This window comes from Chenopodium quinoa, unplaced genomic scaffold, assembly GCF_001683475.1.
Source record: "Chenopodium quinoa cultivar QQ74 unplaced genomic scaffold, ASM168347v1, whole genome shotgun sequence".
In the NCBI taxonomy this organism is placed as follows: Eukaryota; Viridiplantae; Streptophyta; class Magnoliopsida; order Caryophyllales; family Amaranthaceae; genus Chenopodium; species Chenopodium quinoa.
In genome coordinates, this window is record NW_018744041.1 from 205,542 (window position 1) to 221,639 (window position 16,098).

A 16,098-nucleotide genomic window follows, 5' to 3' on the forward strand; every position below is an offset into this window, starting at 1 on the left:
AGACTTGATGATGAATGCAAGCTTTCAAGATGTCCTCACAACTCTAGTATACTTAGTTATTCAGTGCATGAACTTAAGAAACAAAAGTGTTGGAAGGAACTCATGAGAAACTCAAAGTTCCTGATGGAATCTGGAATTCTTGAAGGAACTTGACTGATGCTCAGAAAAGTGTTTAAACGATGGTTTTCAAAAACAGTTTTCATATCCCTTAATTTAAGGAAAAGATAAAATCAGTTTTGAAAAAGATTTATTTTATAAATAAATAAAATCAAAATAATTCATTAATTTAAAAGATAAGTTTTTAAATTAATTAATTATTTAGTTATCTTTTAATTAATAAACAATTATCTTTTTTAATTAATAAATAATTATCTTTTTAAATCCTTAACTGATTTTTGACTTAGTAAAAATAACTGTTTACTTAAATTAAGGAAGCACGTTGATTTAGGAGTCAAGCTAGGGAAATCATGTTCCTAAATTTCCTCAACTTACATCCCAACTTCCCAGTATAGGTGAACGTGGGATTGAGGGGGAAGTAGGAACATGATGGAAGCTTGGATAATCTCCCTATAAAAATAGATCAACGTGGCTTTTTGAAAGTGTGGAAAAACAATTTTAAGTACTCTGAGCATAGAGTTTCAAAGTGTTTAAAAGAGAAGTTCCTTCCACCCTTAGTCTCTTAAGTTCTTTAGAAAATACTTGTAATCATTGTGTAATTGGGTTTGGGTTGTGAGAGTTGTAAAGTGTGAGATTTGAGAGAGTTGTTTACACTGTACAAGTGATTCGGAGTAGAATCACAAAGTGTGAGAAACTGTGATTGAGGGATCACAGTTGGGTAACTTGAGTTCCTCACGGAACTTGAGTCTAGGCAACGTATTAGTGATTGTAAATCATTTTTACATAGTGAATTTATTCATTGCCTATCTCAGTGTCTTTTCTCTTAGTAGTAGATTTAATTCCGCAAAATTTACCATAGTCTACATACACTACAATTCACCCCCCCCCTTGTAGTATACATTGTTCTATCAGTTTATAATCCATGTCATTCCAATGGGAGAAATTTAACATAATATAACATACATTACGTCTTGTATAATTAATCTTGAAACACTAATTTAATTAACGACAATTCAAAATTAGTAGTCGTACCGTTAATTTTAAACTTGTAGTTCCTCTCAGCCTAAAATTTATATCCCTCTTATATTGGATCTTTTATCAAAACGGCTTATTTGATAAAAGTATTTATCAAAACGGCTGGTTTTAAAATTTAATTCCCAAACTAGCTAATTTATTGACATGGAAGGAGATTATCAATTTCTTATTTTTCTTTGAACTGATTTGATTCACTTTATTGACTTTTTTTTTGTTTTTGTTTTATTTATTTATTTTTTTGGAAAATTAAAGCAATATACAAAAGTACTAAGTATGCCAACACTGGCAGAAACCTAATTTCAATCAAAAATAAAAAAGCCCTAATTTTTCGTCAAGATTATATCAATCACAAAAATTTGGAATTTCAAGTAGTATTGGTCTATCAAGATTATCGCAGATTATACCACAATAAGAGAAATAAAGTACTGTTCGTCTTTTTCGAAGCAAATAAAATGATATTATGGTCAACTGTTTTATAACTCTAGTTATTATATTTAATCAAGACTTGATTATTCCTATTTGCTTTCTAAATTTTAGGCTTTTATCTTATTCTAATACACATTTTCTCTTTGTAAGTGCATTAGAAACTTTGGGCCTTTAGACCTTAATACAAAGTATATTTCAATCTTTATGTGTAAAAAAGAGTTTTTTTTTTTTTTTTTTTTGTGGTTGATTGGAAGTCCAGATCAATTTTTTTAATGATTGTTTATTTTGTGTAACTTAATAAGAATTGGAAATTGTTGCAAATATATTACTCATTATTCAAATTAATGGGATATTTTAAACTATGGCATTAGAATTTCCCAAAGAAAAACAAAAACCCGAAAAAAAAAAAAAAAAAAAAAAAATAATAATAATAATAATAATAATAATAATAATAATAATAATGTGAACCAAATTGGTTTAAAGGAATATAAGAAATAGATAAATTCCTTCCAAGTTAATAAATTAGCTAATTTGGAAATTAAAAAGTATAATTAGCCATTGTGATAAATAATTTTGTAAAATTAGTCATTTTGATAAAAGATCCTCTTATATTTCAAATTTCACACCATTTTTTCTTCTTCTTACAAGTGTATCAAAATTAAAACTTTCAATTGTTGTTGTTGGCATTTTTTGGATATCGAAAAGCAATGGGAGTATCAACTTTAGGTTATTGTAATATGAGGACTGTACCATGATCATTTCAAATTGTACATGTTATACATTTATACGAAGTAAATATAGTATGGAGCAGAATACAAAGATTATACCCGACATCAAAATTTGAAAATAGCATAATTCAACACTTAAAATACTGCCATATTTTTATTCATTTTTTATTGAAAGACATAATATGACAAATAGAAAAAAGAAACGAAAGTTCTCCATAGTAATACATATCTCATTTTTATTCATGCATGGACTATAGGCACACGTAGTACACATTAACACATGCACGAACAAAAGTGAGAAACTTAAACATAAGAGGCAATAATCTTTGGAGAATACTTCTCAAACGTAACAGGAAAAGGTCCATCGTCGATGACTCCCAACATTCCATCATCAAGAATACTAACATCCTTACACTTGATTTCGGACTCGCTTATGTGACAAAACTTAATGTTGTACACATTCTTACCAGTTTTAGCTTCTACAACCTTATAGTAATAAGTAGGCTTGAATGGCCCCGAAGTACCGACAAGCAAGTACGATTTGTTGTTGGCATCACTAGGAGCCACCCACCAGTCCGGTGATTTATTGCAGCTGATGAAGGCCTTATTAAAGGCGAAATCGATGGGAATTCCAGACGTAAGAACCGGTATTCTAGCTAGGGTAGACATCTTCACAAGCAAGCCGCGGCTATTGGATGAATCTTGGGTTATAAAAAGAGGGCAGGGTGAAGAGTCCTTAGCTGGTGTCAATGTTAGACCACCTTTGTTTGATGAGTATGGAAGGATGTAGTAATACCCTCCATTTCGTAGTAAGTCGCCGTCTCCAAACTGGCTAATACAAGAGGGGGGGTGAATTGTATTTGAGATGAAATCTAAAAACTTTTGCGGAATTTAACTAAATGAAATAATGACGAGAGAAGATATAGGCTTTTCTAAATTTCCACTATGTAATCAAACTCTTTACAAGTGAAGATTCAAACCCGTTAACAAGTTCCACAAATTAGGAACTTGTTCCCAACTCTCACAGAAGCCTTCAACAGCGAAGCTTCCTTGACCTCACCTTACACAAACTCACAATCCCAAACCCCAAAGTGCTTCAATACAATCTGTAATTACAAATATCTATTACACTCAAGAATATATGAAGGAAAATAACTCTCTTTATGTTATTAGGTTGCTACTGGAATTTTTATGCTCAAGAGTTGTATTTTTCTGAGACAGTTTGCATGAGTATTTATAGAGAAGGCTTAGTCATTAACCTCCACTATAATCACGTCCACATGCCAACACCCCACTAACAACTTGTGGAGTTATCTTGACAGATGGTGATCAAGAAGGAGGTTTCCTAGCCTTATCTCACTAATCCACTATCTCAACAACTTGATAAACATTAGCTTTGATAAAACCGTATAATCAGAGATTTTCACAACAAAGAAAACTGCTTGTTAACTTTATCAAAAGTTTGTTTAAAAAGATTTTATTTTAAAAAGGATTTTATTTGAAAAGATAAATTAATTATTTATATTAAAACAACTAGATAATTATCTTAGATAATTATCTTTATTCGAAAATAGATGACTAGATAAAACTTTTATAAATTATCTTTTTCCTTAAGAAATTATCTTTTAAAACTAACTTTTATTCCAGTAGTCTTTTTAATAACATAAGTCATTGAGTTCCTTTCCGACTTTATATTATTGAGTGCTCACAATTAAAACTAGAACGTGAGATTTGCATGAGGCTTTTTAGAGAATGCTACTCCGCATCCAAGTTCCTACTCCGGAACGAACTTTGCTTGAACCCTTTATTCACCAAAGACTCAAAACATTCATTATTCGAGTTTGTCAATTTGTCCATCAAAACCAAAAGGCTCAACAAATTCCCCCTTTTTGATGATGACAAACATTGACAAACTTAGGTAAATAAAATCATCCAGGCATGCAACAAAAATTTAAAGCAAGACACAAAAACAAACAGAGTAATTAAAGAACTTAGAAAAATACTAAAAAGTATTTATTTTAAAAAGACTGAGCAAAAGAAAAATTAACAAAGACTTTAAAAACTTAGATTACTAGGACTTTATTGAGTTAACTGAACTTAGCAAAAGTTTGTACCTTCGATGTGTGAGTTCCTTGGTAAACACCTTAGCTGCCATGAAGTTTGTCTTTTCCCCCTTTTGGCATTATCAAAAGATTGAAAACAACATTTTGCTATACTCCCACTAGACTACGTAGGGAATAGTGAGCTCAAATAATGCAAGGCAAAAATAAGTTAGGTACTAAATTATCAGAAAACACACACAATCATATGAAAAATATGAGCCAAGTTCCCATAGACGAAAATCAAAAGCAGGAAAGAGTAGCAAGAGTTAAGAATTACAAACTGAAATCCAAATGAAACAAGCAAAAGCAAACGAAATTAAAAGTGACAAGTTCGAAATTGCAATTATGGGGAATAGGTAGGTTCATCAGCTGGGTTTATTGGGTCATTAGAAGCTTCCTCCACTTCTTCAAAAGCCACCCTGTTAATCGTCTCCAATATCTCCTGAGTGCTGTGCAGTATGTTCTTCTCAGCAGCATCAACCTTGTTCTCCATCCCAGTAAAACTAGTTGCCTGAGTGTCTGCCACAGCCTGCACTTGGCGTTGAAGAGAAGTCAGCTGCTTTGCCATTTCCTCTAGCTTTGTGCTCACTATCTTTATCAGCTGCTCCATTTCTGCTTTCACCTGTTGAATATCAAAAATAGAAGCATTTGTTCCAGAGAAGGCAGCAAAGCCTGTAGGCTGTGATGTAGGAAAAGCTGGGGAGGGAGAGGGAGAAGTCTGTTTTGGAGGTGAAACAGGAGTGGAAGAGGGTTGAGCTTGTTTTGGGGGGGAGTCATGAACAGAAGATGGCTCGGAAGCAAAAGGAACTTGTGTAGGGGTAAAATCAGGGTCAGAGTGATCTGAAGAACTAATGTCTTCAATAATCACAGGCTTTAGAGTAGAAACAGTAGGTTTGACAATTTTCCTCTTACTCCTCCTGAGTTCCCCTTTAAAAGGGAGGTCAAGACTCTCACTTTCTGAACTAGATTCCCCCTCACTCTGAGTCTCCTCTTCTTTCTCAGATTCTGCCTCCTGTGGTTCCCCCTCAGAAATTTCTTCCTCCTCTTTGTCTTCCTCTCCTTTTTCTTTACTTTCTTCTTTTTCAGATTCACTTTCCTCCTCTTCTGACTCACTTGTATCTCCCTCTACAACCTGTGTTTTCCCTTTTCCACTATTTTTCTCCTCTCCTCCTCTAGGCAAGAAAGTAATTATCCCACTCTCAAGTTTAAGGCTCAGGCGAAGCAAAGATTGCTCCGAAAGAATGTTCTCAGGTTTAATATAAGTGGGTGACTCACTTTCAACATCAATCCCAAAAGACTTAAACAACACAGTAAGGAGAGATCCATATGGAATAGTAGTTTTAGCAGCATAGAAAACCAAATGTTCAATCATCAGTTTTGGAAAGTTTATTTTTATTTTCCGAGCAAGACAAAAGATGATGGTAGCATCTAGTAAGGATACTGTGCTTCGTTTTTGCAAACGGGGAACAATGCCTCTCCATGTGAAATTGAACAGTAATTTGTGAAGAGGAGTGAGTATGTTATGATGTGAAGTCTTGCTTTTCGGGTTTCCACCTATAAATTTGATTATTCTATTCTCATCATAATGCCCAATTTGCACAATTTGTTTGTGTTTTAGGTACGAACTATAGCCAGAGGTGGGGACTTGAAACAAGTTCCCTAAATATGCAACATCAAAATGAATGTGAGTATCTTTGACTGTAGCCGTGCATACACCATTGTTGTGTTTGAAAGTATTTTTAAATTCAAACAGAAGCTTAGGGTAAATTGGATAGTGAGAACAATTTTGGAACAAATGCACCCATTCTTGATAATCAATTAAGGAGATGAATTCGGAGAACTTACTTTCCGTACACCAGTCATAATTGATGTGATAGTCGTGAGTGTAGTTCCAAGATGGAAACTTTTGAGAGCTTCGCCTCTTCCTGTCGCCTCCTTTCACGGTTCTAGCCTTTCTCTTTGGTGGAGCTTTTGGGTGAAGGACGACAATTGGGACTGGTTCAGGGAAGCCGTCAGCAGAGGAATGTTTGGGAGGAGGTATTCGGGTTTTTGGTGGTTTCGGTGTTGAGTTTAGGTTGGTTTTCATGGTTATGAAGGTGAGTTGAAAGGAAGGAGAAGATGAATAGTGTGAATAGGAAGGAGAAGTTAATTTGATGTGATTGGTGAGGGTGGAGTGTTAAAGAAAAAGAGTTTAATTGGAAGGGTGAGAAAAAGTGACGGTTTATATGGTGAGGTAGTAGAGTAGTTTTAGAGGTAGTAGGATTTTAATAGGGTGGATTAATTGCAATAGTCAAACTTAACACAATAAAAGATAAACTTTTAAAAGATAAGAAATATACGGAAAGTAAGGAGTAGTGAATATACTAGCTCCTTATCTTACGAAAAAAAATCTTTTTGTATTTTTGAAATATATGAGGAATAGAAAAAGAATTGAACATAAAAAATAAGGAAGGAAAAAGATAAGAATAAAAAATAAGGAAAAAAAAATAATAACAAGAAGGAAAATAGATAGAAATTTTTTTAAAAAAGATAGATAAGTGCAAATTGATCGTAAATTATGATGATAATTTACGTGATCATGATACAGAGAATAAAGAATGATGAAAAGGGAACTTGAAACAACATGGCTCAATATTTTTAACATATTAAAAGTATGTATAAGTGACTTTTCAATACTTCACAAATCTTTCCCCTCGGTAATTTCAGCTGTGTTATGCACACCAGATTGAGCATAGCATTGTTAGTTACATCCGATTTTACCTTAGGGGTTCCAAACAAAAATCACTTTAGCCGTAGCATCCCCAATTCCACACGCATCTTTTCAAACTTGTCTCTGCTTAAAGGCTTAGTTAATATATTGACATTCAGTAGAAATAAAATCTAGCTTAATTAAGCCCTTTTTTAACATTATCTTTCAAAAAGTGATGCCTTACATGTATATGCTTAACTTTAGAGTGTTGTACTGGATCTTTAGAGATGCAAATGGCACTTGTGTTATCACAATGAATAGGAACGCACTCTAAAATAATGCCATAGTCACGCAACTGTTGTTTTATCCATAGCAATTGAGAGGAACATGTAGCAGCAGCCACATATTCTGCTTCGGCAGTGGATAGAGCAACAGTGTTTTGTTTCTTGGAACTCCAAGAAACCATGCAAGAGCCTAAGAATTGGACCATACCTGACGTGCTTTTATGATTTACTAAATCTCCTGCATAGTCAGCATCGGCATATCCTCTTAGGTCAAATGAGTCACTTTTTGGATAGAACAGACACAAGTCTTCCGTCCCTTTTAAGTATCGTAAAATCCTTTTGACGGCTGTTAGATGCGATTCCTTTGGATCTGATTGAAATCTTGCACAAAGACCTACACTAAACGAAATGTCAGGTCTGCTAGCAGTTAAATATAACAAGGAACCAATCATACCTCTGTATTTTGTTTGGTCCACACGAGTTCCCTTGGGGTCTTGGTCCAACCTTGTGGTTGTTCCCATGGGAGTGTGGTTTATCTTTGTGCTTTCCATACTGTATTTTTTCAATAACTCCTTCACATATTTCTGCTGATGGATCATTATTCCTTCGTTAGTTTGCTTAATTTGGAGCCCAAGGAAGAAGTTGAGTTCCCCATCATGCTCATCTCAAACTCACTGCTCATTAAATCGGCAAAGTACTTGCACAAGGATTCATTAGTTGCACCGAAAATAATATCATCAACATAAATTTGTACAATTAATAAATGAGTTCCTTTTGATTTTAAGAACAAAGTTTTATCAACTTTTCCTCTTTTGAAATCATTTTGTAAAAGGAATTTAGAAAGTCTTTCATACCAGGCTCTTGGAGCTTGTTTTAATCCATACAGTGCTTTATCAAGCTTAAAAACATGGTTAGGAAAGTTTGGATCCTCAAATCCAGGTGGTTGTTCAACATAGACGTCTTCCTTTAAAAAACCATTTAAAAAAGCACATTTGACGTCCATTTGATAAAGTTTAAAACCCATAAATGCAGCAAATGCAATTAAAATACGAATTGCTTCTAATCTAGCTACAGGATCGAAAGTCTCCTCAAAATCGATACCTTCCTGCTGATTGTAGCCTTTAACAACCAATCTTGCCTTGTTCCTTACAATTGTGCCATGTTCATCTAGCTTATTTCTGTATACCCATTTGAGACCAATAACCTTTTGATTCTTTGGTTTAGGTTCAAGGTGCCAAACTTTGTTTCTTTCGAATTCATTTAATTCCTCTTGCATGGCAACAATCCAATCAGCATCTTCCAAGGCTTCTTTGTGATTTCGAGGTTCCAGTGTTGATAGGAAGGCGTTGAATGCACAAAAGTTTCTCAGTTGGGATCTCGTCTGAGTTCCCTTGCTTAGGTCACTTATAATTTTATCCAGGGGGTGTGACCTTTGATGTTTCCATGGCTTTGGTTGGAATGATTGAGCTGGTATAAAAGTGTTATTTTGAGTTGCTCTTTCTTCCATTTCTTCATGGTGTTCTGCTTCTGCATTTGCTTTGCCTTCTGTGTTTTCTGTTTCTTTTGTATTTTGAACAGAGGCTTCAGTATTATTTGGAACTTCAGTAGGTTCCTTATCAGTATTTTCAGTAATTCGAACAGGCTGCTTTCTGGGAATTAATTCTTCATCTTGGTCTGTTGAACGAGTGAGACCAATTTCAAAATCTCCATCTTCATATTCCTATATACAATCATAATTATTAGTTTCATCAAAAATCACATGTATACTTTCTTCTACACACATAGTCCTCTTATTGTAAACTCTATAAGCTTTACTATTAGATGCATATCCTAAAAAGATTGCTTCATCACTCCTTTCATCAAATTTTCTAAGATTTCTTTTATCATTATTGTGAACAAAGCATTTGCATCCAAAGGCTCTTAAATGAGCAATATTAGGTTTTCTCCCTTTTAACAGTTCATAAGGTGTCTTGTCCAACATTGGTCTGAGCATGGCTCGGTTGATGATATAGCATGCTGTGTTGACGGCTTCTGCCCAAAAATTCCTTGGAAGCCCACTTGCTATTAGCATTGTTCTAGCCATGTCTTCCAATGTTCGGTTCTTCCTCTCAACCACACCCTTTTGTTGTGGTGTTCTTGGCGCTGAGAAATTGTGACTTATTCCCTGTTCCCTGCAAAATTCATCAAACTTGGAATTTTCGAATTCCTTACCATGGTCAGTTCTCATATGAATAAGTTGATTACCTATTGATTTTTTTGTCTTTTTTAAGAAATTCATAAACATATCAAAAGTTTCATCTTTACTATGTAAGAATATGACCCATGTAAATCTAGAATAATCATCCACAAGAACTAAGACATATCTTTTTCCACTTCTACTTTGAATTCTAACGGGGCCACACAAATCCATATGAATGAGTTCCAATGGTTTTGTGGTGCTTACCATTTTCTTTGATTTAAATGATGATCGAACATGCTTTCCTTTGATGCAGGCTTCACAAATTTTGTCATTTAGGAACTTGATAGAAGGTAATCCGATTACCAAGTCCTTTGACCTTAATTTGTCAAGCAATGAATGACTAGCATGGCCAAAACGTTTATGCCATAGAAGTGGATCATCCTCAATAACACTTAAACAAGATAGATTGTATTTTGGAACTTTGTTAAGGTCCACGGTATACGTGTTCCCTTTACGAGTTCCTTCCAAAACGATTTTTCTAGTGTTATTGTTGATGATTTTGCATTTTTCAGAAGAAAAGCTTACAGAGTTTCCTTTATCACAAAACTGAGAAATACTGAGTAGATTATGCTTCAAACCCTCGACTAAAAATACATTGTCAATTGCATGGGAACTTGACCTTCCTACTTTGCCAACAACAACAATGTTGCCTTTCTTATTGTCTCTAAAGGTCATTGTTCCCCCTGTATAGGCCGTCAGTGAGAGAAATCTGGATTCATCTCCTGTCATGTGCTTAGAACAACCGCTATCGAGGTACCACTGGTTGTTCCCCCTCACTGCGACCTGCAAAAGAAATTAAGGGTTAGTAGCAGGAACCCTTTCATTCATGGGTTCCTGTGTTGACACATTTGAATCAGATTTCTTCTGCCAAACATAGTTCACATTCTTATTGTACTGTTTTGCTTTCTTAGTACATTCTTCACTGCGATGTTCTTGTTTACCACAAAATGAACAAACAGTCTCACTAGGAAAATCCACATACTTCTTTTTCTTTCTAGTAGACTTCTTCTTATGGACATAGCCTAGACCTTCTGTTCTTTTTGTCTGAGCTTCCTTTACCCACTTGGGAACACCCGTGCTTGCTGTATTTTTACTTTTTCTTGCAATTTCTAGGTCCTTTTCTAGTTTCTCATTTTTATCATTAGTATCCTTTATCTCTTTCTTTACATGCTCTAGTTCATTATTGAACATGATTAAAGGAACTTCAGTAGACCTGCAAGAATCAATGTTAGTACACAGCATTTTATATTGAGTCAATTCAATATTCAGCATGATATTCTCACTCTAGACTCTTTCAAGGGATTCTTTTAGCATAATATTTTTATCTAACAATTCAAAGAATCTTCCTTGAACATCATTTCTTAAGCTATTCAGATACTTAACATGATCTCTACAAATTCCAGTTGCCTTTTCGGCTTGCCTTAGTTTTGCACATAATTCTTTATATTCATCTAAGGTTTCTAACAATAAAGAGATTAACTTATCCTTTGAGAGAGATTTCAAATAACTAGGTTGAATGACTACCTCATCATCATGCTTTTCCATTAGACAAAGATTGGCTACTTCATCGTCTATGTGTTCCTGTTCCTCTTCTTCGGAACTTGATTCTCCCCACGTGGAAATCATTGCTTTCCTGAAATTTGTTTTAGAAAAGTTAGGCTTGGAGTTTCTGTTTTGATCAGCTTCTTTTCCCTTGCCTTTCTCAGATTCCCACAATGGACACTCTTTGATGAAGTGGTTGGTGCTTCCACATTTGTGACAAGAAGACTTGGCTTTGGATTCCTGATTTCTTTTACTGTATCCTTTCTTCTTGTCTAAAAACTTGTAATTACGATAGAATTTTTTCAGCCTTCTCACCAACATTACAGCTTCTTCTTCATCAATGTCAGACTTCTCTTCGGATTCTTCATTAGCTTTTAGTGCTAGCCCTTGACTTTTGACAGTCTCTTGAGTCCGGTTGTTCAACTGGATCTCGTGGGTAATGAGGGAACCCGCAAGCTGTTCTAGATTGAACTTGGTGAAGTCTTTTGATTCCTGCACAGCTGCAACCTTTGCTCTCCATCTGTCATTGTCTGGAAGACTTCTTAAGACTTTTCTGACCTGCTCATCTATAGGAATTATCTTACCAAGACACGTTAGTTCGTTAATAATACTTTTAAAATCGAGTAAACATGTCTTTAATGGATTCTTTGTTTCCCATTTCAAAGCGCTCATACTGAGACAAAAGAATGTCTATTTTGGAACGTTTAACATCTGACGTTCCTTCATGTGTAACTTCCAGAAGATCCCAAATTTCCTTTGCGGACTTGCACCCTTTGACACGAGTATGTTCATCGGGTCCAAGTCCCCAAATTAAAAACTTTTTGGCAGTAGCATTCATTTCTAGTTTTTCGAAATCAGTTTTTTTCATATTCATCCATAGGTTTAGGGATTACCTCATTGTTAGCATTCGTTTTCGTAATTTCGTAATCTCCTACTTGTATAATCCGCCATACCTGATAGTTCTCTGCTTGGATAAAGATTTCCATCTTATCCTTCCAATAAGGATAATATTTGCCGTTGAAGTATGGAGGCCTTTGAATGGATGTACTCCCGAATTCCTTTTCCTCTGTGTAAACCATTTTCCCAGGAACTCACTCAACAGGGTTGCCTGCGTGCTCTGAGTTCCCGCTCTGATACCAACTGAAAGTTTAACTGGCTAATACAAGAGGGGGGGGGGGGTGAATTGTATTTGAGATGAAATTTAAAAACTTTTGCGGAATTTAACTAAATGAAATAATGACGAGAGAAGATATAGGCTTTTCTAAATTTCCACTATGTAATCAAACTCTTTACAAGTGAAGATTCAAACCCGTTAACAAGTTCCACAAATTAGGAACTTGATCCCAACTCTCACAGAAGCCTTCAACAGCGAAGCTTCCTTGACCTCACCTTACACAAACTCACAATCCCAAACCCCAAAGTGCTTCAATACAATCTGTAATTACAAATATCTATTACACTCAAGAATATATGAAGGAAAATAACTCTCTTTATGTTATTAGGTTGCTACTGGAATTTTTATGCTCAAGAGTTGTATTTTTCTGAGACAGTTTGCATGAGTATTTATAGAGAAGGCTTAGTCATTAACCTCCACTATAATCACGTCCACATGCCAACACCCCACTAACAACTTGTGGAGTTATCTTGATAGATGGTGATCAAGAAGGAGGTTTCCTAGCCTTATCTCACTAATCCACTATCTCAACAACTTGATAAACATTAGCTTTGATAAAACCGTATAATCAGAGATTTTCACAACAAAGAAAACTGCTTGTTAACTTTATCAAAAGTTTGTTTAAAAAGATTTTATTTTAAAAAGGATTTTATTTGAAAAGATAAATTAATTATTTATATTAAAACAACTAGATAATTATCTTAGATAATTATCTTTATTCGAAAATAGATGACTAGATAAAACTTTTATAAATTATCTTTTTCCTTAAGAAATTATCTTTTAAAACTAACTTTTATTCCAGTAGTCTTTTTAATAACATAAGTCATTGAGTTCCTTTCCGACTTTATATTATTGAGTGCTCACAATTAAAACTAGAACGTGAGATTTGCATGAGGCTTTTTAGAGAATGCTACTCCGCATCCAAGTTCCTACTCCGGAACGAACTTTGCTTGAACCCTTTATTCACCAAAGACTCAAAACATTCTTTAGTCGAGTTTGTCAATTTGTCCATCAAAACCAAAAGGCTCAACACCATCTACGATTGCGACACTAGGAGAAGGAGAGAGTACAAGGAGAAGGAGAATAATTGCAGCAGTAGGGAGGAGGAAGGAAGCCATTTTTGTGTGAAACTTTAGCTTTCTAGGATTAGGTTATTTTTTTTGAGTTTTGAGGGATGATGGACAATTGGAAATGGTAAGGATGTTATTTATAGAAATATAACGATGGTATGTCACAAATTTTGTGACGGATATAGGGAGTTTTTGGGAAGTTAAAAATGTACGGCATAGTTGTGTACTCTAATAATGTTCAATTATTGTTACATGTATGGTATTATATATATGTATCATTTTAATGTTTCATTGTTTTGAGAAACGTAAATATATTAAGTATAATGTAAATAAAACAATATACGAGTATATTTTTTTTTTTTATTATTTTTGTACTTAAATGGAAGTATTAATTGATTAGTTTGGTTTTAATGCATGAGTTGCATACTTGAAATTTCAATAAAATGCATGTATAATTACACATATGTACTCTGTAATTTATTGACATGTAACATATTATAATTTACTGAAATTTATATAATTAAATAGTTTATATATCTATATCATGGTTAAATATCATATTGGGCCAAAATATTATTAAATATTTTATATGTTAGCAACATGAAAACACTCATAAAAAGAATAAAAAAAAATAGTAGTATGTGGAGATCGAACAATAGACCACAGAAGAGAGAAATATAACATTAAAATGTACTTATGTGATAATTTGTCAAATAATAAAATATAACATTAAATTCTTTGGAAAATCTTAGTCATTTTTATATTTTGTATTTAGATATTACAAAATTAACTCATTTTTAAAAAAAAAAAATTCGAACTCCAATTAAATAATTTGTATGTCCTACATGTACCACAATTGCAGTGGACAAAAGTATCGAGATAGCGTGTGCCTCGTTGCATGAAATTACCCATGTTTTTTTTTCTACATGTCCTTATCCATTTGTTTGTTCCAACAAGAACCAGTGATGATCGATTTTCTTTTGTTATACAACTCGTATCTCTGTTAGATAAGCCAGTTCTAATACTTTTTAAAGAAATAGGAGGGAATGAAGAGGAAAAAAGAAAGGAAAGAAAGAAGAGGGAGAGCACATACACTATAATTAATTGTCTTTTATAATTTATAAATTAAAAACAAAAAATATACTCCGTAGTCATGATATTTGATTCATCTTGAAATATATCTTTTTAATATCAACTTTTTATAATTTTACTAAAATACAACTAAAGATATTTTATTTATCAAATAAATGTTGAAAAAGTAAATTTGATTATCTGATTACGATTAAAAAAAACATATTGACTATTGTTTATTTCACTTATTGGGGTTATTTTTTTTTTAATTACAGAGTATTTTATTAAAGTGACAAAATTGACAATGATACAATTATCGTAGTCACCATGGTACAATTGTGGACCACCAATTTTGAAATATTTGTTTCACTACAAATCTACAATTGTGGTGGAGGAATTCTCAATCCGTACATGTTTTTATTCCTTTGTTTTTTTTTTTTTTTTTTCAATTCGTGAATCGTGATTCTTACTTCAACGACAAAATACAACTTTAATATAATAATTTATTTAAAGGTTATAAAGAGGGATTTTATCTAACTCAAAACTATACTTTCATGTCTCATATTCACTAATTATATTTTTAAAAAGGAAAAATTGCCCAGAATAATCCTACCTTTGGGCCGTCCGCTAAAAATAATTCCACCTTTGGATTATTTTTAAATAATCCCACCTTTATACCCACTCCGCTATAAATGGTCCCATTTTACTTGGAACCGGTTGAGTAGGTAATTTTTTTTTAAAGTAGAATTTACAAGTGTCGCTACTTGATTAGTCAAAAAATAAAAATAAAAAAGTTGTGAAAAAAAATCACCACCACCACCTAACCCACACCTATTCAGCCACCACCATACCCACCACCACCCAACCGAAACCCTAGAACCACCATCCCACCCACACTTGAAACAACCACGCTTACCGGAATCCCACCAAACCAAGCCAAGCGAACCCCATTTAACCACTAACCCAACCCTTTAACCCCATATAGACGAAGACAATATGCCGCTAATCGGGTGGCCGAAATTTTTGACTTTAGGACGGTGTGTGAGGTTGAAATCAAAATGGGGGAAGGGGAGGAAGGTCGAAATCGGGGCAAAGGAATGAGAGAGAGGTCGGAATCACGACGAGTGAAGGAGAGAGTGTCGAAATGGGCTGAAATCGGGACGGACAAAGGGAGGAAGGGCTGGAATTTGGACGGGGCAGGGAAGGGGGACTGGGATCGGGATGGGGGAAGGGGTTTTTGAGGGTGGTTGGTGGTTTCAGGGTGAGGGGAGGGGAGTCGGCGGTTCAAGGGAAGGGAAAGGGTGTTTAGCGCGGCGCTTGGGGGTCAGGCTGGTGGCGCTGGGAGGGGTTGTGTGGCTGTGGCCATGGAGGGTGGTCGGGCTGGTGGGATTGTGTGGCCGTGAAAGGTGGTTGTGCTGTTGGGGTAATTAGTTAATAAAATTTTTTATTTTTATTTTTTATTTTTTCCACCAATAAAATGTCGACATGTGTATTGTAATTTGCTATAGCAAGTCAAATGACCGGTTGGGACCATTTAAAGCAAATTGACATTAAAGGTCGGATTATTTAAAAATAATCGAAAGGTGGGATTATCTTGGGCGGATGGGCCAAAGGTCGGATT